We start from the raw sequence: 22,210 nt of genomic DNA, 5'->3' as shown, positions 1-22,210 counted from the left end.
GGCCCAATTCTGAAAAGGTCCATTGCAACACTGATGCCATTCCCCCATTGCCATCGTTCATTGTCCAAGTACATGGTCCCCACCATAAGCTTAGTCCAATCATCTAGGATATGATTCAATTTGAAATACTGCTCCATTTGTGCTAGCCATGCGGACGTGTGAGAACCGTCAAATTTATGCATATCCGATTTGGGAGGTCGCTGACTGGGTGGTGGATGGGTGTGCCAGACGTGAGGAGAGTGGCTAGACTCACCCTCATGGTATTCATGGCCATTATACACCTCCTCGTGGGCTGGCTCCTTGCCCTTCGAGAGTGCTTGCTGTATCTGGAGACTTAGTCAGCGAAACTTACGTTGGAGGGAGTTCATATTTTCTTCCAGTTTGTCCAGCCTTTCATTGGCCATCGCTCGAGCTCTAGTTTCTACCATACACCAACTTGATGAAAATTGGGACTGCCTAAAATTTTTTTTACTAATAAATTGAATGGTACCACCTTGCTCAGCTCGTCATCCTGATGCTGATGGGCTAGATCACCAATAAGCGCCTCGGAAGATCTCAGACTTTTTTTTTTTTTTTTTTGAAAACTCCTAACGGAGTTTTACTCCTTCTTGATCAATAATGCAGTCGCCAAATCCTCAAAATGTCAATGCTGCCAAAATTCCTACGAAAAGTATACCCCGGTATAGGAACCCTTCACAACAACTCCGATCTGGTGGATCTGAGAGATCTGAATGGTGGAACAACTGCTGCTGCAGATCTGATGGAGCTGCGGGACTGATGTCTGCTGCTGCGGCACGTCTTTGCACACGTGGATCTGGAATAGATGATGTGTGATCCCCCGATAGAAAAGGGAACTATGGTCTAGAGGAGTGTCAGGTGCTACAGATCGCAATATACATAAGGGTCTGACAGTAGTACTCGGCCCAATGTTTCAGGGCTCTAACTAAGGAGGATCGACCGTACCCTTAGCCGTACAACCTGACTACCCTATCGCACGGGCGAGTAATCTCTCCGAGTGCTGTTCTCGGTGTACTGTAGCCACAAGATGGCCGAAGGTTTATTTATAGCGAGGTTTCAAGGGAGCCTAGGGGGCTTCCTATATACCCAGAGGGTACGTGGAAGACAGTCTGTGCGCGGTTCTGTATAATGCGCTACTACTCAAAGGGGTACCCACAGGGGTTACAAGGGAGTCCAACAGATGTGACCACCTCTTGTATTTCCTGCGTGCATGCCTCCCCAAATCCGCAGGTTTATGCGCTCAACGACAGATCCCGTGGTTTAAAGACGCCAAAACACGTCTCTAGCCAAAAAAAAATTTGCTAAAAATTGGAGATCCCACCGAGCCCTGGAAAGTGCTATGATACCACTTGTTATGCTCTTAACCTGCAAAATAATACCCAAATACAGAATATGCGAAGAAAAAGATACCCAGAACACAGAATAGCAATGATTTTATTATTCAGAGAGCAATGTTCACATGCCTCTTCGAGGGGGAAACCTCCAATAGAGCAGAGCTCGATTACAAAAATAAGACACGATGCTCCTCGCAAGGAGTCTCTATCCTTTATATATGACTCATACATGCAATACCACGGGCCAATACCGTGGGTTTTATTAATACCATCTATCTAATACTACAACCCATTTGCAACTAATTGTGGTCCCGTCATTAATTGCGGGTTAACCACTTACAAATATTAATATGGGCTTTATTGACTCTTGACTATGACGTGATCCCATGACATAAATAAGGGGGTTAGGGTGGGACCCTAACAGAAGATTTAAATTAGCTCCTAAACAATCCCATTTGTTGGCTATAAAAATAATTCTCAGATACCTGAAAGGAACTCCTGATTTCGGTCTCTGGTACCCTAAGAGCTCAACTCTTACTTTGACTACATACATCAATGTTGATTGGGCCGGAAGTGTCGATGATCAGAAAAGTACTAGTGGAAATGCATTCTTCCTGGGAGACTGTTTAGTATCTTGGCTCAGCAAAAAAATAGACATCCATATCACTATCTACAGCTGAAGTGGAGTATATAGCTGCCGCAAATTGTTGTACTCAAATACTATGGATGAAGGAAGCTCTAAAAGATGTCAACATAGGTACAAATCAACCAATTACCATCTATTGTGATAACACAAGTGCAATCAGCCTCATTAAAAATCCATTGATGCACTCAAAGACCAAACATATACCAATCAAGTATCATTTCCTTCATGAACAAGTAGCTGAACAAAACATCATCTTGGAATATATCAATACTAAGGAACAGATAGCTGATATTTTTACAAAACCTCTTCCTCGAGAAGCATTTGAACATCTTCGTCAAAAAATGGGAGTTATCTCTTGAGCATCACTAAGTTGTTTCATAAAGATGTTGTAGGACAGGGGGAGCAGCTCGAAAAGGGGAGTCCTTATGTACTCCTTTGCCACTGATGTCAAAGGTGGAGAGAAGAAGAATATTGCCATGAATGACAAAGGGGGAGATTGTTGACCTAGATTTTCATTGATGTCAATATGGCAATATTCTGGATGAGTAAACACTGATGTGAAGCCAAGAAGAGTGGATATATGAAGAAATAGGAGCAAGAAGCCAAGGAGCAAAGCCATAAGAAGAGGAACACATCAGAGGAGTATTGCAGAATATTAGAGTAGAGAATATCGAAAGTAACAAGAGCTATCAAGAGAAGCATATCGAAAGAGTTCATTAGAAACAGGTTATCGGAAGCCATCATGAAGCCAAAGCGTAAGAGGAAGAGGTCATTAGAAGCAAAGAGGAACATATCGAAGCATAGAATATTGGAAGTTGTCAGTCATGGAGTCGTATTGGATGGCATTAAGAGATGAATGGCAGAGATGAGTTTTTTGTTCTAGTGGAAAAGGAATCCGGAGGAGAGTTTTTTCATTCTAGCGGAAAAGGAATCCGGAGGAGAGTCGTGGAGCCGTCTATGGTAGAATATCTACTGTCATCGGAAGCGAATCAATTCGGGGCATTAACCAAGACGAAGGATGGATTTAAAGCTATAAGTTGGATTTCGGGCGGAAGCAAAATGGTAAGTGGTATTTAGAGGAGAGTGCCCGATTCCATTCAATGGTTGACACGTAGCAACTAGAGGAGAGAGAAAAATCGCTCATTTCGGGCGGGTAACTCTCGTGCAAGTAGTCCACCCGAAATCGTTGTAGACCATCAGATTTTGGGGGTTGAAATCTACAATGGATAATGAACCCGATAAAGTGAAACCTAAGGAACTATGTCTGAGTGGGTTACGTCATCACCATTGTAATACGACCTAATGCTATATCGCCTCTGCCATATCAGAGGTTATGCATCGCAAGTTATAAAGGAATGGCACACTATATACTATGATTGTGATATATATATATACGAACCCGATGGAATTATTAAAAACTGTTTATAATCTTATTGCATCCAGTAGGGGCAATCGGCAATCGGCCATCGACGATCATATAGGCACGACGTATAAAAGACCTCCAGAAACTTATGATTGCGATTAAGATAGTGACGTGGCTGGTGGGATGACCCATTATATATTTATAACTATGTTAATGGGGCATTGGCTAGGTTGCGATTGCGATTGAGGGATTATTAATGTATATTGTGTGAATATTAAAAAAAAAGGGGGCCTCTCTGATATTTTCTTTAATATGCAACATTATTTTAATTCGGCCTCTCTTCCACATTAATGTGTCATGTGAGTATTGATGGATTTTAAGAGACAAAGGAAGCCGAAGAGTGAGTGTTGAGGAAGCCGAAGATCAAGCGAGCAAGGAGAAAGCCAAAGGTCAAGCGTATCAGGCATATAAAACAAAGAACAAGGAAATTTTAGTGTGGCTAGTGAACTATAAGAAAAAAAGGAAGCTAAAGTTCTGGTAGAAGTGGAAGGAACAAGAGGACAGAAGTAAGTCATAGGTCTAGCAGGGTTGGGAGCAGAGAATTACAACCAAACAGATCCAGACAGTTTACAGCAGAGGGTTGGAGCCCTTGAGGTTGGTGCCTCAGAACTGAAAGGATTGGTGTCTTGGGAGTTGGTGCTCCTAAATTCAAGGTTGGTGCCTTGAAAAGACAGAGTTGGTGCTCTGGAGGTTGGAGCCTCACAAAGAGTCCAAGTTGGTGCTTGGCAACTGATTGAAGCTATATATATATATATATATATATATATATATATATATATATATATATATATATATATATATATATATATATATATATATATATATATATTGTACTTGATTTATTGTAGAGATCATATTAATAAAAGCATCTATTCCTGTTATTTATTTATGTGTTCCAAATATAAATGTTTTTAACTAATAAAAATGATAATTGAAAAGAAATATTGATTCACCCCCCCCCCCCCCCTCAATATTTCCAACAAAATCATCAACGAAAAGTAAAAGAAAAATTACATCCTCCAAGAGAATTTTATAGAGGTGCATAAATATCACCGCGAACAAGTTGCAAATGCCTATTTTCTTGCAATGATCCTATAGGTGACATATCTCTATTATGTTTCCCATAAATGAAAGCTTCACACTTTGAATTACCCAATTTAAAAGTATATAATCCTTTAACCATATCATGTTTTTGTAGTTGAGAGAAATGCCAATGTTCAAGTTTCCATAATGTACATGCCATAATTTGATGGGTGAAATATATGAACTCAGTTCTCCTGCAAAGTATTTCTTTCTTCCTAGGAATGACTTTTCCTTTAATCTTAAAATCTTTCCATCTTCATAACATGTCATGATTGTTTCAAAATTTTGTTTGATGGAGTTGATTTTCACGAGTCCTTCTTCCATGATAATTTGATGTCTTGCTTGGCAAATGAACACTAAATACAACAAATTATTTTCGAATGTTGGTACATACTAAACATTGAAATCATCCTCTCTATGACGTTAGGAAGAAATATTTTCCTAGTACATTTTCCATAAGGTGTATGTGTTGTATCATCAGCCAAGAATATTGAGTTGAGTTTACATGCATGAAATGTCCAAAATAAGTCTTTTGTAAATGTCATGTGTTGAGTGGCCCATGTATCTAGTATCCATACATATTCATAATCACTCCTAAAATAAAAAATGGATACCAACGTGGAACTTAATTTCATTTTTTGAAGAGAAGTGAACACATATTCAGAATTATCATGCTCTTGATCATTTTCATATTGTGTCGAAGTTGAACGCCACTTGAAGTTTGATATCTTATCCGTTGGAGTTAGACATTTTTCTGCATAATGACCAACTCTATTGCATCGTCTGCATACAACTTGACTTGAGTCTTGACCTTTTCCATATTTTTTATTATGATTAGGAGGCCTTTCTGATTGACTTCTTTTGGAATTGTTTGATCCCTATGGATAGTTACTTTTTCCTCTTTCTCTTTGTTGGTTATGTCCTATTCCTTTATTATTTTCTCTTCTGCGATTTCTTTCTCTTTGATGATTACTTACTCTTCCTTGACTTCGGCCTCACCCTCGTCCTCTATAAGACCATTGGTTTTGATTTCCTCATCCTCTGTTATTCACCTGAGTTCCTCTTCCTCTTGAACTTTTAGTTGATGACTTACTTGAGCTTGTACTTGTAAGGAAGACATCTTCACCTACTTGTTTTTTCTTTCCAAATGTTTTATCATGTTGAGCTAACATGTCACATAATTGATCAAATGATGTTTTTCCAACTTTCCTATTAACTGTAAAGAATCCAAGAAATGTTTATAAGAGGATGGAAATCCTATAGTTAAGATTGTTGCCATCAACTTGTCTTCGATAAAAGTAAATCTTGAATCACTGCTTTCTTGTCTTATATTTTTAATCCATAAAATATATTCAAGGAAATCTCCTCTTATGGGAATTTGTTTTTAAATAAAATTTAATTAAAGATCCATCCATTTTGTTTCAGGTTGTGTATTAAATTTATCTATAAGAGTATTCCAAGCAGTCCAAGACTCTAATGCATTTTTCTTTTGAACATACATTTCTTCATTTACAGATAACTTTATTAATTCCATAAATTTTATTCTTTGAGTTCCCCCTTACATAGAGAAACAACATCAGTGGGTTTACTAGTTTTACATCACCACTGTATATGTCTTTCTATAAGTCATTGTAAATGAGAGTGCTTACTATATGACATTTCCATGTTTTGTAGTTCTTCGAACCTTCAAGCTTCTCAATCTCAGAAAATAAATTAACAAGTTTTGACATTGTGAACGATTTACTAAATGGGGAATGTATTGCTATAAATCAAGAAAATTTTCCTCTCATCAACTACCTCCGACAAACAATCGTTCAAACTTGAAAACAACGAAATCTACAATGCATAAATCCTTTGACTTATTAGCAAATGAGCAAACTTTCAAGCGAATAATGGATGAAATCATGAGAAATTGGGGAGAAGACTATTATGGTTAAGGTTACCATGTGTTTTTCTCAATTTCGAAAAAATAAATCTTTTCTTGCAAGCTAGGAAATTATCATATTAATGAAGGGATGCTTATTGTCCAAGAGATGTTACTATGCCATGTGTGGTTTGATACATAAATTTGGAGTTATAATTGTGTAACAAATCATATTAATGAAGGGTTTCTTTGCGTCTAAGAGATGTTACTCCGCCATGTGTGCTTTGATACATAAATTTGGAGATATAATAGTGTATCAAATTATTCCAGTTGCAATAATGTGTTCATAATTGATCTTGATAATGAAGAAGAGATCCACTGAATTCACAGAAAGTGTTGAAAATATTCCATTGATACACACTTTGTATACACATCACAAAAAGTACAATGATAACTAAGGTTGATTTAATGAGCAAGTTCATATAGTGGAGTCCCCATTTTTTAACAATAAAAAGTTACAAGAATTTTTCCAATTTGCAGATTTAGAAATGCAATCTAGTTATAGATCTAGAAATTCATTAAACATGGTAATTGAAAGTGTCAGACCAGGTAGTAACTCCGCAAATTTAATTCATATTATTCCTTCAGGTAGGTATTTATTATATACATGAGGGAGATTGTTCACTTCATCTCCCAATGACTATTCATATTTCTTATTATTTATTTACATCAATTGTATTTATTCACCCAATCTTGATGATTAGGTGTCAACATTCCCCCCCTTAATCTAAAGGGATGTTGGTGAGTCCAAGCATCATTCTGAATCATTCAAGCTTTTCTCTTCCAGTGCTTTGGTGAAGATGTCTACAATTTTCTCATTAGTGGAACAAGGACAAAGATGGATTGTCTTGGACTCAACATGATGTTGAATCATATGATATTTAGTATTGATGTGCTTCGTTCGATCATGGAACTTTGGGTTCTTGGCCAACTTTATTGCAGAGGTATTTTAAATCATGAGTGGAGTTGATTGTACTTGTTTTAATTGCAAATCTTCAAGAATTTTCCTAAGCCACACGATTTCTTTTGTTGCCTAAGCTACTACCACGCATTCTGCTTCTGTTGTGGAATCTGCTGGAACTGATTGTTTGCATGATCTCCATGGGACAGCTCTTGATCCAAGACTCATAGAATATCTTGAAGTAGATACCCTAGTTTCCTTGTCTCCATCGAAGTCTGAATCAGAGTATCCAATCAAATTGAAGTTGTCCACCTGTGTATACTTGATTCCAAAGTCTTGAGTTCCCTTCAAGTACCTTAGAACTCCTTTTGTAGCAGACCAATGTCCTTCACAAGGCTTTTGCATAAACCTGGAGAGCATTCAAACATCAAACAAAATGTCTAGTTTGGTAGTAGTTAGGTAGTTGAGACTTCCTACAAGCTGTCTATACTTTGTTGCATCCTCAAATTCTTTTCCTTTAATAGATGTGAGCGTTAAGTTTTGTTCCATTGGAGTAGTAAGAGGATTGCATTCTTTCATGCCAAACCCGTTCAACAGATCTCCAATGTATTTCTTTTGAGAAAGAAATATGGACTTTGGATGTTGGATTACTTCAATACCAAGATAGTAATGAACATAGCCCAAATCAGTCATTTCAAAACTTTTCCCCAATTCCTTCTTTATGGATGCAATGTAGCTTTCATCGTTCCCTATCATCAAAAGATCATTTACATATACCACAAGATATACAATTGTTTTGCCAACTTTCTTGACAAATAAAGTTGCATCATCAAGATCATAATGTTTGAAATTGAGTTTCAGAAGATGCTCAGTTAGTTTTTCATACCAGGCTCGCGGTGCTTGTTTGAGGCCATACAAGGACTTCACAAGTTTGCATACTTTATGTTCATGTCCTTTCACAACAAATCATTCAAGCTGGGACATAAAAACATTCTCTTTTAGATCTCCATTCAAGAAAGTGGTTTTTACATCCATTTGATGGACTTTCCAACCGTTCTGAGCTGCTAGGGCAAAGAGTGTCCGGATGGTAGCCCATTTTGTTGTGGGGGAAAGTATCCTCATAATCAACCCCTTCCTTCTGTGCAAAACCTTTTGCCACAAGTTTGACTTTGTGCTTGTCAAGTGAGCCATCAGCTTTATACTTGTTCTTGTAGACCCACTTGCAGCCAATTGGTTTGGTTCCTAATGGAGGATCAACCAGCTTCCAAGTGCCATTCTTTATGAGGGCATAATACTCCTTTTTCATTGCTTCTTTCCATTCATCATGAGAAGCAGCATCTTTGAAGGAAGTTTGTTCAAAATCTGTAGACAAATTCAATTCACAATCATAAGAAACATCCATATCAACAGGTGAATTAGAGTCATCTACATCACCTCCATTTTGCCGGTTTAAATTTCTAGTTTCTGTCTTTCCAACCTCATCAGGATGAACACTTTAAAGTGTCTTTGTCAGCCACTTTGGGGGACCTTTCTTAGATGGTCCAGGCTGCTCTGTTGATTGAGTTGGGACTGAATCAAGATTGAGTCTCTCAATTCTATCAATCACATCACTTAAAGCATCATCCATTGTTGGAGTTTCATGCGGGGGAGACGGTTCTTCAGAAGAATATTCCACATGTTGATCTAGTATAGGAATCCCCCTTCAAGATGTGGAATCTGATTATTAAATTCTTGATTGAATTTGTGAACCTATCCAAGCGATCAAGTTGTCGCTCAACAACATTGCTAGTTTTGGATGATTCAAGAAAAATTACATCTCTAGATACAACAAACTTTTTATTGACTTCATCATAGAGACTGTGTGCTTTTGAGGTGTTTGAATACCCCAGGAAGATACACTTACGACTTCTTGCACCAAGTTTATTTCTATGTACCTTTGGTATCAAGGCATAACAAGTGGAACCAAAGACCCTGAGATGCTTTACCGAAGGAATGTGCCAATACCACATTTCATATGGAGTCTTGTTTCTAATAAAATTAGATGGATATCTATTCTTTATATATGCAGCACATAGAACAGCATCAGCCCAAAACATTATTTTTACATTTTTGAAGAAGAGCATGGAGCGTACCATATTTAAGATTATCCTATTCATTCTTTCAGCTACACCATTCTGTTGGAGATTATAAGGCACAATTGTTTGATGTTTGATCCGATGTTGGTGAAGATAGTTTTCAAATTCATTTGATGTGTATTCTTTTCCATTATCAGTGCGAATAGACCCAATATGCGATTGTGCATCATTTTCAATCCATTTATGAAAGTTCTTGAATGTTTGAAAAGCATTAGATTTGTTCTTCAATAAATAAACCCAACACATTCTGCTGTAGTCATCAATAAATGTCATCATATATTTATTTCCATTTGCAGAAGGAACAAGCATTGGACCACATAAATTTGAATGAATGAGTTCAATTTTTGTATGTGCTCTTGAATGTGAATCATGAAAATACTGTTTGCTATGTGTTTAGTCAATTTAGTGTTCCTAAATTGATGTCATTAATTGTCAACCCGGGGCTCGTAAGCTGATGAAGTGAAGGTGTACTATATGTACTTAAGCAACCTCTTAGAGCTTTTTGTCGTTTTGGGGGTGTTGTTTTATGGACAGTTTATATTCCTAAGATGGAATGGAGTTTTTATAAACAGATGAGTGAGTGTGTGTGTGTAAGGTGATTTCTAACTACTTGCTGAAAAGGAAAAGCTTGAAAGAAATAAATAACTTGAAATAAACTGAAAGCAAAGAACCACTTTCTAATGGCACTAGACACCATTCATGCTGCTGCAAATAAAAGGTAAGAAAATCACTTTAAAAACCAATGATAATGTTTATCTCTTCCTAACTCCCTGCTTCTAACACATAGTACTGTGTAAAACACGATTAGGAAGTAGCTAAAGATGAGTTAGAAAAGTGATCAAAAATGAGAAAAATCTACTTTAAAGACTAGTTATAATGTTTTGCTCTTTCTAACTCTCTGCTTCTATCATATGGTACTATGTAAAGCACGATTAGAAAGTAGTTAAAGATTAGTCTAAAAAGTACTCAAAGCCAGCTGTAAGTTATTAGTATTCTGATCTCTAAAAGATAAACAATTTGTGATAAAGAGACCATTCATATGTTAGCAGACAACTTTGAGAAATTAAACTAAAAATCAGCTATGAAAGTAAAGGCAGCAACTTTGAATCTGTCAACTGAAAATACCATCAGTTATAAAGCAAATACATAAACACAAAAACAATCCCGGGTTAAAAACCTGCAAAAGAACAATACTGATCAGCTTAAAATAAAGGCTGGAAATAAAATAACATGAAAGTGAATCAAGCTGTACATGTTTCAAAGAAAAGAAATGCTGAATGGAAAATAAGGAAATGCTAAACATAAAATACTATATAAGGGCTAACATGAACAGGGGCCCTCCATTCATATAACCCAAAGAAGACTCAAGGAATTGAAAACGTCAGAACAGCACTGCTTCTATTACTCCATGTGCAGAAAATTACAGTCAAGAGTGCTAGAACAGCACTATCAAAACAGAGTTTGGAAATGCACTAAAATTATAACAGGTTCATAAAACACAGCAACTAAAAAGTAACATTAAGCGTATGCAAACGCTAGTTTTTATAGGCATCTAAACGATTGCCTAATGCGTAAAGCTAGAAACTGAAAATTAACTAATCTGTCATGCGTAATAAAGGTGCAGCAACACGTCATGAGTTTCGTGGATGAGCTGGAGGTTCTGGTCGTTGTGGGAATTGAATCCAGAGTTGGATTATGTCTTCCACAACCTGCGTAACACGGACAAGTCACCAGTTGCATTGACGTGACCCAACAGCTTACGCAACACCGTTAAGCTGCCTTTGTTGACCGTGGCTTGACCCTCGTTGACCGGAGGTGTAGATGATGTGGCTGACCGAACTAACAGCACAGGAACCTCGAGCACCTTTATCCCTACATGCCCATGTGGCTCGTTTTGCAAAATGACACGTGGAACCTTGAGATTAACAAAAAGGCTGCGGAATCATCAGATGGCTGCGAAATCGCTGAATGGCTACGGAATTGCCAGACAGCTGCGGAATCTCTATAGATATGTCAAAATCTAAACAAAACAGTCACACATTAGCAAAGTTCACTTAATCATGCTTAAAGACATTAAATGTAATGATCTGGGTTGGTTTGCAAGGAAAATGAGGCAAAAGAGAGAGATGAGTGAGGGAAAACTGTAGGTAATGATGGATAATCAAGTGCAAAGTAGAGGCTCTACATACCCCCACTACGAGGGCATTGCATGTCCTCATGCAATCGAAAACATTGTTCAGTCCACCCACTGAGATGCCTCTGCTAAGACATCTAATCTCCTCTTCTTTCTCTGTGTGGCTATATTGACTCTTGGTCTTTTCATCAAACATCTGAATTTTAGATTGATCAAAGCTCTATTTAACTTCCTGCATCTCTTCTTGAGCTTTTTGTTTTCCTTTTGCCAAAGGCCCATATGAAGCATGGTGTTATCTTGGACCATCTTGTCCACATTGCTCTGTTCCTTCAGTCTTTCATTTTCTTGTTTGATGTGGCGATTTAGTACCTCCAGCTCAAATACTTCTTGCTTCAGTGATTGAACTTGCTGCTCCAAGGGTTGAACAGTGCTTGGACCAACAGCTGCTTGTTCTAACGTCTCCAGGTAATTATAAACTTTCTACTGATCTGGATCAACCTCAGGTGACTTCTTTGGACTAGGCTCATACTGAAATTCGGATCCATGTTCATATTCAGGTTCATGCTCAAAAGGACTTTCCTCACGTGGAGGACTGGTCTCAACATACTCAGCGTGTGGAGGGCTTTTCTCAAAGTCAGGACTTGTAGCAACCTTTTCAGGTGTGCTCAAGTCAATGATGAGTGACTTTTTACCCTTTGTGGCCCCCACTTTTCTTTGTAACCTGCTGCTCCTTCTCACGGTGGTGGTGCTCTGTTTTTCTTTTTGTGCTTTTTGCTTTTGTTTTTCCACCTTCTTTGAAAGGGCAGTTTCATGGAGTTGGGCCAACCTTTGTGCTAAGGGTTGAGTGTCTTCTTCACTAGAATTCTCAGGAGTGAGGTAGGTTTCTTGAGCTATGGATTTTCCTTTATCTTTCTTTTGTTTCTTCCTACCCTCTTTTCTCTTTTGAGCAACTTCTTGGGCAAGTTCTGAAAGGGTTTCTGTGATGACTCTTTGGGCTGTTTGATCAATGTCCACAGCAGGTTCAAGATCAATTTCATGTTCAGAATGATGTACATCAGTTTCTTCTTCAATCTGTTCTTGGACAGTTTCCTCTTGGACAACAGTTTCAGGGGTAGCCTCTTTTCTTTTTCTTCTACTCTTTCTAGGCACAGAGGTTTCTCCTGCTTTTTCAAAATGGTTTCTCACAAGAAATCTCTCCCAGGTATCTCTTTTTGCTTTCAACTGTTCCTCAACTAGCATCTTAACAAGACCATGATGATACAGATGTGATTCAATGTTTCTTGGGTTCCTTTGGACAATTGAACACATTTTTCTAAGACTTGAGAGTAGAAAATATGGAAGGTTAATATCATCTCCTAAGAAATGCATCATGACTTTGGCATGGTAAACATATAAAACTCCAAACCTTCCCTCACAAGTAAAGAATTTTTGCACTAATAATAGTAAAGTTGTCCATTCTTCCTTGACATAAGTAATAGGAATCCCTTTTGTAAAAATGCTGGTATCCATACCTGGATTCTTTAAGATTTGTTTCCACTGTTGGTCTTGTACTAATCTGTTTTTAAACCATCTTTCTCCAGTTTGCGGAAGTGAAGTGGCCTGTGCTATACTGCTCTCAGTGACTGTAAACTTTAGGTCCCCTATCTCCACTTGATTGTCTTTGTCTCTGAAGGAACGTGCAAAGGCCTTCGTAACCTCTTTGTGGTAACCTCTGAATTTCTGGATGCATTGGAGCCAGTTTGCTTTATGCAAAGCCTCCTTAACTTGAGGATATCCCTCCAGAAATTTTGAACCCTCTGGTTCTACTCTTAAGAGTTTACCCATTGGCTCTACGGCTCTGTTCTAAGACTTTTGGAAAAAAAAAAGGTTACACGGCTTCAACAGTGGCCTTAACACAGTAAATTTACGGCTCTAATAGAACAGCCGTAACATACGTTCACTGATAATCAGAATTAGCAGAGAGGAAGAAGTAAAACAGAGTATGGCTAAGGTAGCAGTGTAGTGAGCACAGCGGAATAAGGGAACTGTGGAAATGAAACAGCGTGAATAGAATGATACGAGCGTAGGAGGGTTATGAAATGATGGGTAGAAACGGTTAGGTCCTTAGGTTTCGGTCATAGGTTTATACTTGGCTGCGGGATTATGACTTAGAGAGACGTAGTAAAGTAGTCTACGTCACTTAGGTACAAAAACCTTAATGGAGGAGCAGCCGCAATTGAGTTTCAAAATCGTGATGAACATGACCGATAAATGTGGGGGATACGTGGATTTTTGGTCGCATGATGGGAAAGACTGGTAATCATTACATTAAATGGCAAGAAACATAACCCCAGAAACTTTGCAAAATGAGATAACCGTAAGTTTAGGATTTAGATCATACCTCGTATCCGCGCTTAGATTGCCTTTGATCATTTTCCACTAACCCTTCATTGTTTTATTGCTGTTGCATGACTCTTTTCCACTTATTGTTGATGACTTCTGAACTGTAAATTTCTTTTCAAACAGACTGTGTTTTTTTTTTATGCAGGTGCAGAGAGCTGCGGAATGGCTGCAGAATTGCCAGACAGCTGCGGAAACTGCAGTGGTACCCTCCGGCTGCACAAAACAACTTCAGTTATCTAAAAAAATGACTTTATTGATGGAATGAAATGTAATGAATGGATGGATGGATGGAAAGAAATGAGGTGAAGTGAGAATGATTAAATGAATGAGATGGTGAATGAAATGGATGAAATGGCGAAATGAGATGGAAGAGAGAGAGATTTTTTTTTTTTGGAAAACATGAGGTGTCAGGTGACCCTGATTTTCACCTTAGGTTTTCTGCATGAGACTGCCAATCAGAGATTGGTTTTCAGGCTCATACATTTATTTTTTTTTTTTTTTTTTCTTTCTCTTTTTTTTTTTTTTTTTTTTTTTCAAAAACCAAAGATTAGGCTGATGGAGGAGAAGAATCCTTCTCCACCAACCTGATTGCAGAATCTTCTTTAAACAACTTGACAAACTCTTCTTTTGAGAATGGCTTTTGGTAGATTTTCAAGCGATGGCCATTCACAATAAGAGGAGTATGAAATTCATCAATAGTTTTCACTCGAACTGCTCCATTGCTAAAGACTTCATCAATCTCATATGGCCCAAGCCAATGAGTTTGAAACTTTCCTTTGAAGTCTTTGAACTTTGAATCAAACAATAGAGCCCAATCTCCTTTCTGAAACTTTCTTTCTTTGATATAACGATCATGCCATTTAGACCTTTGGTGCTGAACTAGATCGGTCCTTAGAATTGCATCTTGTCTTATTTCATCTAGCTCATTTAGCTGGTCCATTCTGTGTCTTTGGGCTTCTGAGAGGCTCATTCCCAATTGGACTGCCATCTTGAAGGTCTTGATTTGGAACTCAATGGGGAGCAGGACTTCCTTCCCATAAACAAGTTCATAGGGAGAATGTCCTGTTGTGTTCTTCCATGTAGTTCTATAGGCCCATAAGGCTTTAGGGAGCCTTTCCGCCCAATCTCTTCTATGAAGATGAACAGTCTTGGTGATAATGCCTTCAAGAACTTTATTGGTAGATTCCACTTGGCCATTGGATTGCGAATGGTAGGGAGTAGATGTTCTGTGCTTGATCTTATATTCCTCCATCAGCTTCTCCATCAATTTATATGTAAACTGGCTGCCCTGATCTATTACAATTTCCCTTGGGACACCAAAACGAGTGAAAATATCCTCAAAAAGAAATTGAACAACTGAATTTTCAGTGGCAGAAGGCAATGCCTTGGCTTCTACCCACTTAGTAACATAATTAGTACAAACCAATATATACTTCTTTTGCTTTGATGGTGGATTAATTGGTCCAACGAAATCTAGAGCCCATTTCTCAAAGGGTTCGATGCATACCTGAGGCTGTAGAGGCATTTCATTTGAAGGAGTTGGTTTCCGAACTCTTTGGCAGCTGTCACACCTTCTAACATACTGCTTTGCATCTTTAAAGAGAGAAGGCCAATAATATCCTAGAGAAAGGATTTTATAGGCTGTCCTCTTGTTAGCAAAGTGCCCGCCACATGGTTCATCATGACATGCCTTAAGGATGTCAGGCATTTCATCTTCCCGAACACACCTTCTGATTATACAATCTGGCCCTGTTTTGAACAATTCATTAGAAATCCAAGAATAATGTGCACTCTCCTGAATGATTTTCCTTTTCTCATTAGGAAATAAGTGTAGAGGAAGCTTCCCTGTAACAAGATAATTAGCCATATCTGCATACCAAGGAGTCTTGGTAGTCACTGCAAACAAGTATTCATCTGGAAACTTATCTTCTACTGGAGAATCTTCATTAGTGTTTTGGATTCTAGACAAGAAATCAGCTACTGTGTTTTGTTTTCCAGGTCTATCTAACACAGTAATGTTGAATTCTTGTAAAAGTAAAAGCCATCTTGTAACTCTACCATTAGTGACAGGTTTGTTCATTAAATATCTTATGGCAGAGTGATCAGTATGGACAAAGGTTTCATAGCCGGTTATGTAGTGTCTAAACTTGTTGATTGCATGTACCACAGCTAAGAACTCTTTTTCTGTAACAGTATAATTTAACTCAGTGGGAGTCAAATTCTTACTTGTGTAATAAATGGCATAAGGGATCAAATCCTTTTGTCCCAAAACAGCTCCTAGAGCTGTATCTGAAGCATCAGTAGAAATGTGGAAAGGGAGTTTCCAATTTGGCCCCCTTAAGATGGGTGCTTCAGATATTCTAGTCTTTAAAGCTTCAAAGGCAGATTGACACTCAGGATCCCATTTGAACTCACAGTCCTTGGTAAGCAATTTGAAAAGAGGGGATGCTATCTTAGTGAAGTTTTCAATAAATCTTCTATAATACCCAGTAAACCCAAGAAAACTTCTAACATCCTTCTGGCAATTTGGAACAGGTAACTTAGAGATGACTTCAACTTTGGATCTATCAACCTTAATCCCATCTCCTGAAATATGATGTCCTAAAGCAATCCCTTCAGTAAACATCATAAAACACTTTTCATGACTTAAAGAAAGATTTGTTTCCTTACATCTTACCAGTACTTTTTCCAAATTTTCCAAAGCTTCTTCAAATGTATTACCATAAACTGTGAAATCGTCCATGTATACCTCTACACAATCATGAATCAGATCTGAAAAGATTCCTAGTACAGCCCTTTGAAATGTAGCGGGTGCATTGCACAATCCAAAAGGGAGTACTCGGTAGGCAAAATTTCCCCAAGGACAAGTAAATGTGGTTTTGTCTTGATCTTCAGGTGCTACCTGAATTTGATTATACCCACTAAAACCGTCCAAGAATGAGAAATACTTTTTACCTGCTAAAGTGTCTAGTACCTGATCAATAAAAGGTAAAGGGAAATGATCCTTTAAGGTTGCCTTGTTCAATTCTCGATAATCAATGCAAACTCTCCACTTACCATTCTTTTTGGGCACTATAACCAAGGGAGAAACCCATTGGCTATCTGAAATGGGGTAAATGAAGTTTACCTTGAGCAATTTCTGGAGTTCTTCTTTCACGATTTCCCTAAGGTTTGGATTCATCCTTCTTTGCGGTTGCCTAATAGGTCTGTTATTTTCTTCAATATAGATGTGATGAATACAAGTCTTAGGATCGATTCCTTTCATGTCAGTGTATTCCCATGCAAAGGCAGTGGAATGTTTTTGCAACAGTTTAGTTAATTCTTCTTGTTGTGGTCTTTCCAAGTTTTTGTTAATGTTCAATGTTTTTCCTGGAAGGATTTCAACTGTAGAACTACCAAACTCTTACATTGATAAGAGAGACATCTGTCTAGAGGAGAGATATTCAATGTCTGCATCTAACTGAAACTGTGTAGAGTCATATTCTAAAGGTATTTCAAAATTTTCTAATGTATTTAGAATTTGACTATCCTCACTGATTTCAGAGATGGTTAGAACAGGTTGAATAGTATCCTCATCATCAACCCACTCATCTTCTCCTATTTTTGTTATTGCCTTTGCTGGAGGATACAAGTTGAATTTCTTGGTGGAATTACCATCTGATATATACATGTCCCCAGACCTACAACTGATGAAAGCATCAGCTGTGGCCAGCCAAGGTCTTCCTAAAATAAGAGGATGTCCTCCTAGATTGTTCTTGGGAGTTAAAATCATAAAATCAACTGGATATTCCCAAGAATCTAGAGAGACTGGAATATCTTCCAATACACCATCAGGTTTAATGATTGATCTATCTGCAAGCTGCAGCAAAGTAGGTGTAAAGAGAAGGTTAGGAAGCTTTAACTGATCCATGGTCTGTCTACTCATGATGTTGATCGCGGCTCCTAAGTCAATCAAAGTATTTGGGATTTCAACCCCATTAATATGAGTCTTGACAATAGGGCTACCGGGGTCCACATATTTTTGCATGGTAATCTTACCCATCATTATGTCTGCAATTTTTCCAACTAGATGCATCTTTTTAGTATCTCTGGTTCTTTTTCCTATTTTCTTCAAACTCAACTCCTTTATTGTCTTCGCTAGAATGGGAATTTCTTTAATGGCTTGTAACAAGGGGATCTTGATACAGACATTCTTCAATTCATCTAGAAAACTATAGTCAGGCACCCATATCTGCTTTTCCACCCCTTTGTCAATTTGCAATCTTTCAAGAAAAGGAGGTGTAGCTAAAGGTGTAGGTTGCTCAACTATGGGAGTTGTAGAGGTTGATTCTTTTTCTTTTTCTTTTTGGATATTTTGGTTTTGAAGTGATACTTCAGAACCTTTATTGACTTTGAGAGATTCTTCCTCAGAAATGCTTGGTTGTTGAACACTTGTAGAAGGTTGATCTAAGATTCTACCTGACCTGAGTTGTACTTCATTGAGAGGAACAACCATATAGGTAGGGAATGGTTGACCTTCCATCATGTAAGCATTTTGAGGGTTCCTATTATTTGGATTTGGTAATGGCTGAGAGGGAAGTTGATTTTATTTCTGCTGGGATTGAAGTGATAGTTGAGAATTTTGATTTTGTGGAGGAGGTTGTTGTTGTTGAGGGTATGGCAATGATAGTTGTTGACCTTGATTTGGAAGTTGTGGAGCTTGCTGATTCTGAAATGATGGAGGATATTGATAGAATTGAGCAAATCTCCCATAAGGATTTTGCATGCTTTGCATCCATGCTTGAAAAGCATTTTGAGGTTGAGGCCAAGGTTGTTGCCAAGGATTCCAATTTGGTTGGGATTGAGAATTCATAGAGTTGTTAAACCCTTGATTATGTTGTCCTTGCCAAGGTCTCCTTGCAATAAAACAGAGAGATTCAAGTGTATCTGGATCCTCTTGAAAGACTGCTTTGAGGCCAGGAATTGAAGGACAATCCTTGGTCTCATGAGTTTCTGAGCAAATTACACATGTTTCTACAACGTGTGCATCTAAGGGACATTCCCTTAAAGCATGTTTCTTTCTACATTTCGGGCAAAAGATAGCCAAAGCCTCAGCTTCTGCTTTTTGTTTATTGTGAATCTTAAGGGTATCAAGTTGTTCACTAAGACTCCCTAAGATGTCAGTTTTAAATTCATCAAGCATATTGCCGATTTCAGCCCTACTTACTGATCCTGTTGCAGATTTATTTGCCCTAAGGAGAGAAGGATCTCTAGGCCCTTTTTGAGTTTTTGATTTGCCCCTTGAGAGATGGATACAGAGTTCTGCTATATCATTGAGTGAAAGTTGAGAAATATCCCCTTTCCCCATCATGTTTAAGATATCTATCCATTCATCCCTAATGGCTTTTAATAAGAGGGCTTTTAAGGTCTCTTCATCCAAGGTACTCATTTTTGCTCTTTTCAAGTTATATTGAAATCTTTCAAGTAAATCTTCTAAGCTCTCATCTTCTCTTTGTATCATTTTAAAAACCTCGTCCTTGTGATTAGTAGGCATACAATAGTCCAAATACCTATCCAAAAATGTCTGTTTCATTTCATCCCAAGTCCTAATGGATTGAGTGAGTAACCCCATGAACCATTTCAAGGCTTGATCCTTCAATGTTGAAGGGAACAATTTGAGTTTCTGGGAGTCATCCAGGTAGTTATAAGTTCGACACACCACTTCAAACTCAAATAAGAATGTTTCAGGGTCCTCAGTCCTTAACCCATGGAAGTTAGGGAGGACAGATGGTGATATGTTTTTCATAGTGGCTCAGGAATCCTCATTAACAATGGGAAACCCAAATGAATTATCCCCATCTCTATTTCCTCCTCCAAGGGGACCTCTACCTCCATTATTGTTATTGTTGTTTCCTCCTCCTCCTCTACCCCTACCACCTCCTTCTTCCTCTGCCATGATGATTCTCCTAGGGATTTCAAAATCTTCTGGTTCCTCTACAAAAGGTGAATGAGAAGAGATTTCTCCTTCTTCTTCAAATGATTCCAGTTCCTCAATTACAATTGGTCTTTCTGTAGGAGAGAGAGAAGAGTCTCTTCCTGGTTCAAACTCAATAGAAGGTGTAGGAGAGTCAACTCTTGGCTCTTGAATTCCAGGAATTCTAGGACTAGGAGTGTCGGTTGGAGATAAGGGGGGTGTCTCTTGTCTATCCCTTGAAGCAGATGGACTTGTAAAAATTGAACTTCGAGCTCTAGCTAAAAACCTTCCTCTAGAATCTCTAGCTCTATGCATGTCATTTTTTTATTATTTTTCTTCAAGTCAAGTCAATAGTTCTTTTTCTGATCTTCCAGTTCACTCTAGGTGCAAGAAGAGAGCATACTCAAGAAACTATTAAATCAATAACTTTCTCTTTTCTGATCCTCCAGATCACCTTGAAGTGCAAGAGGAGAGCATACTTTGATAGGTTATCAACTTCTTTCCTTGAAATTTTTATGTTTTTTTTTTCTAAGAATATGGCTACTTAATTTCACTTCCCCGGCAACGGCGCCAAAATGTTTAGTCAATTTAGTGTTCCTAAATTGATGTCATTAATTGTCAACCCGGGGCTCGTAAGCTGATGAAGTGAAGGTGTACTATATGTACTTAAGCAACCTCTTAGAGCTTTTTGTCGTTTTGGGGGTGTTGTTTATGGACAATTTATCTTCCTAAGATGGAATGGAGTTTTTATAAACAGATGAGTGAGTGTGTGTGTAAGGTGATTTCTAACTACTTGCTGAAAAGGAAAAGCTTGAAAGAAATAAATAACTTGAAATAAACTGAAAGCAAAGAACCACTTTCTAATGGCACTAGACACCATTCATGCTGCTGCAAATAAAAGGTAAGAAAATCACTTTAAAAACCAATGATAATGTTTATCTCTTCCTAACTCCCTGCTTCTAACACATAGTACTGTGTAAAACATGATTAGGAAGTAGCTAAAGATGAGTTAGAAAAGTGATCAAAAATGAGAAAAATCTACTTTAAAGACTAGTTATAATGTTTTGCTCTTTCTAACTCTCTGCTTCTATCATATGGTACTATGTAAAGCACGATTAGAAAGTAGTTAAAGATTAGTCTAAAAAGTACTCAAAGCCAGCTGTAAGTTATTAGTATTCTGATCTCTAAAAGATAAACAATTTGTGATAAAGAGACCATTCATATGTTAGCAGACAACTTTGAGAAATTAAACTAAAAATCAGCTATAAAAGTAAAGGCAGCAACTTTGAATCTGTCAACTGAAAATACCATCAGTGATAAAGCAAATACATAAACACAAAAACAATCCTGGGTTAAAAACCTGCAAAAGAACAATACTGATCAGCTTAAAATAAAGGCTGGAAATAAAATAACATGAAAGTGAATCAAGCTGTACATGTTTCAAAGAAAAGAAATGCTGAATGGAAAATAAGGAAATGCTGAACATAAAATACTATACAAGGGCTAACATGAACAGGGGCCCTCCATTCATATAACCCAAAGAAGACTCAAGGAATTGAAAACGTCAGAACAGCACTGCTTCTATTACTCCATGTGCAGAAAATTACAGTCAAGAGTGCTAGAACAGCACTATCAAAACAGAGTCTGGAAATGCACTAAAATTATAACAGGTTCATAAAACACAGCAACTAAAAAGTAACATTAAGCGTATGCAAACGCTAGTTTTTATAGGCATCTAAACGATTGCCTAATGCGTAAAGCTAGAAACTGAAAATTAACTAATCTGTCATGCGTAATAAAGGTGCAGCAACACGTCATGAGTTTCGTGGATGAGCTGGAGGTTCTGGTCGTTATGGGAATTGAATCCAGAGTTGGATTATGTCTTCCACAACCTGCGTAACACGAACAAGTCACCAGTTGCATTGACGTGACCCAACAGCTTACGCAACACCGTTAAGCTGCCTTTGTTGACCGTGGCTTGACCCTCGTTGACCGGAGGTGTAGATGATGTGGCTGACCGAACTAACAGCACAGGAACCTCGAGCACCTTTATCCCTACATGCCCATGTGGCTCGTTTTGCAAAATGACACGTGGAACCTTGAGATTAACAAAAAGGCTGCGGAATCATCAGATGGCTGCGGAATCGCTGAATGGCTGCGGAATTGCCAGACAACTGCGGAATCTCTGTAGATATGTCAAAATCTAAACAAAACAGTCACACATTAGCAAAGTTCACTTAATCATGCTTAAAGACATTAAATGTAATGATCTGGGTT

This window comes from Pinus tabuliformis, chromosome 8 (assembly GCF_031772625.1).
Source record: "Pinus tabuliformis cultivar Carrire ecotype Pingquan chromosome 8, CPIR1, whole genome shotgun sequence".
Classification (NCBI taxonomy): domain Eukaryota; kingdom Viridiplantae; phylum Streptophyta; class Pinopsida; order Pinales; family Pinaceae; genus Pinus; species Pinus tabuliformis.
The sequence above is the reverse complement of the archived record's forward strand: the minus strand, read 5'-3'. Positions refer to the sequence as shown.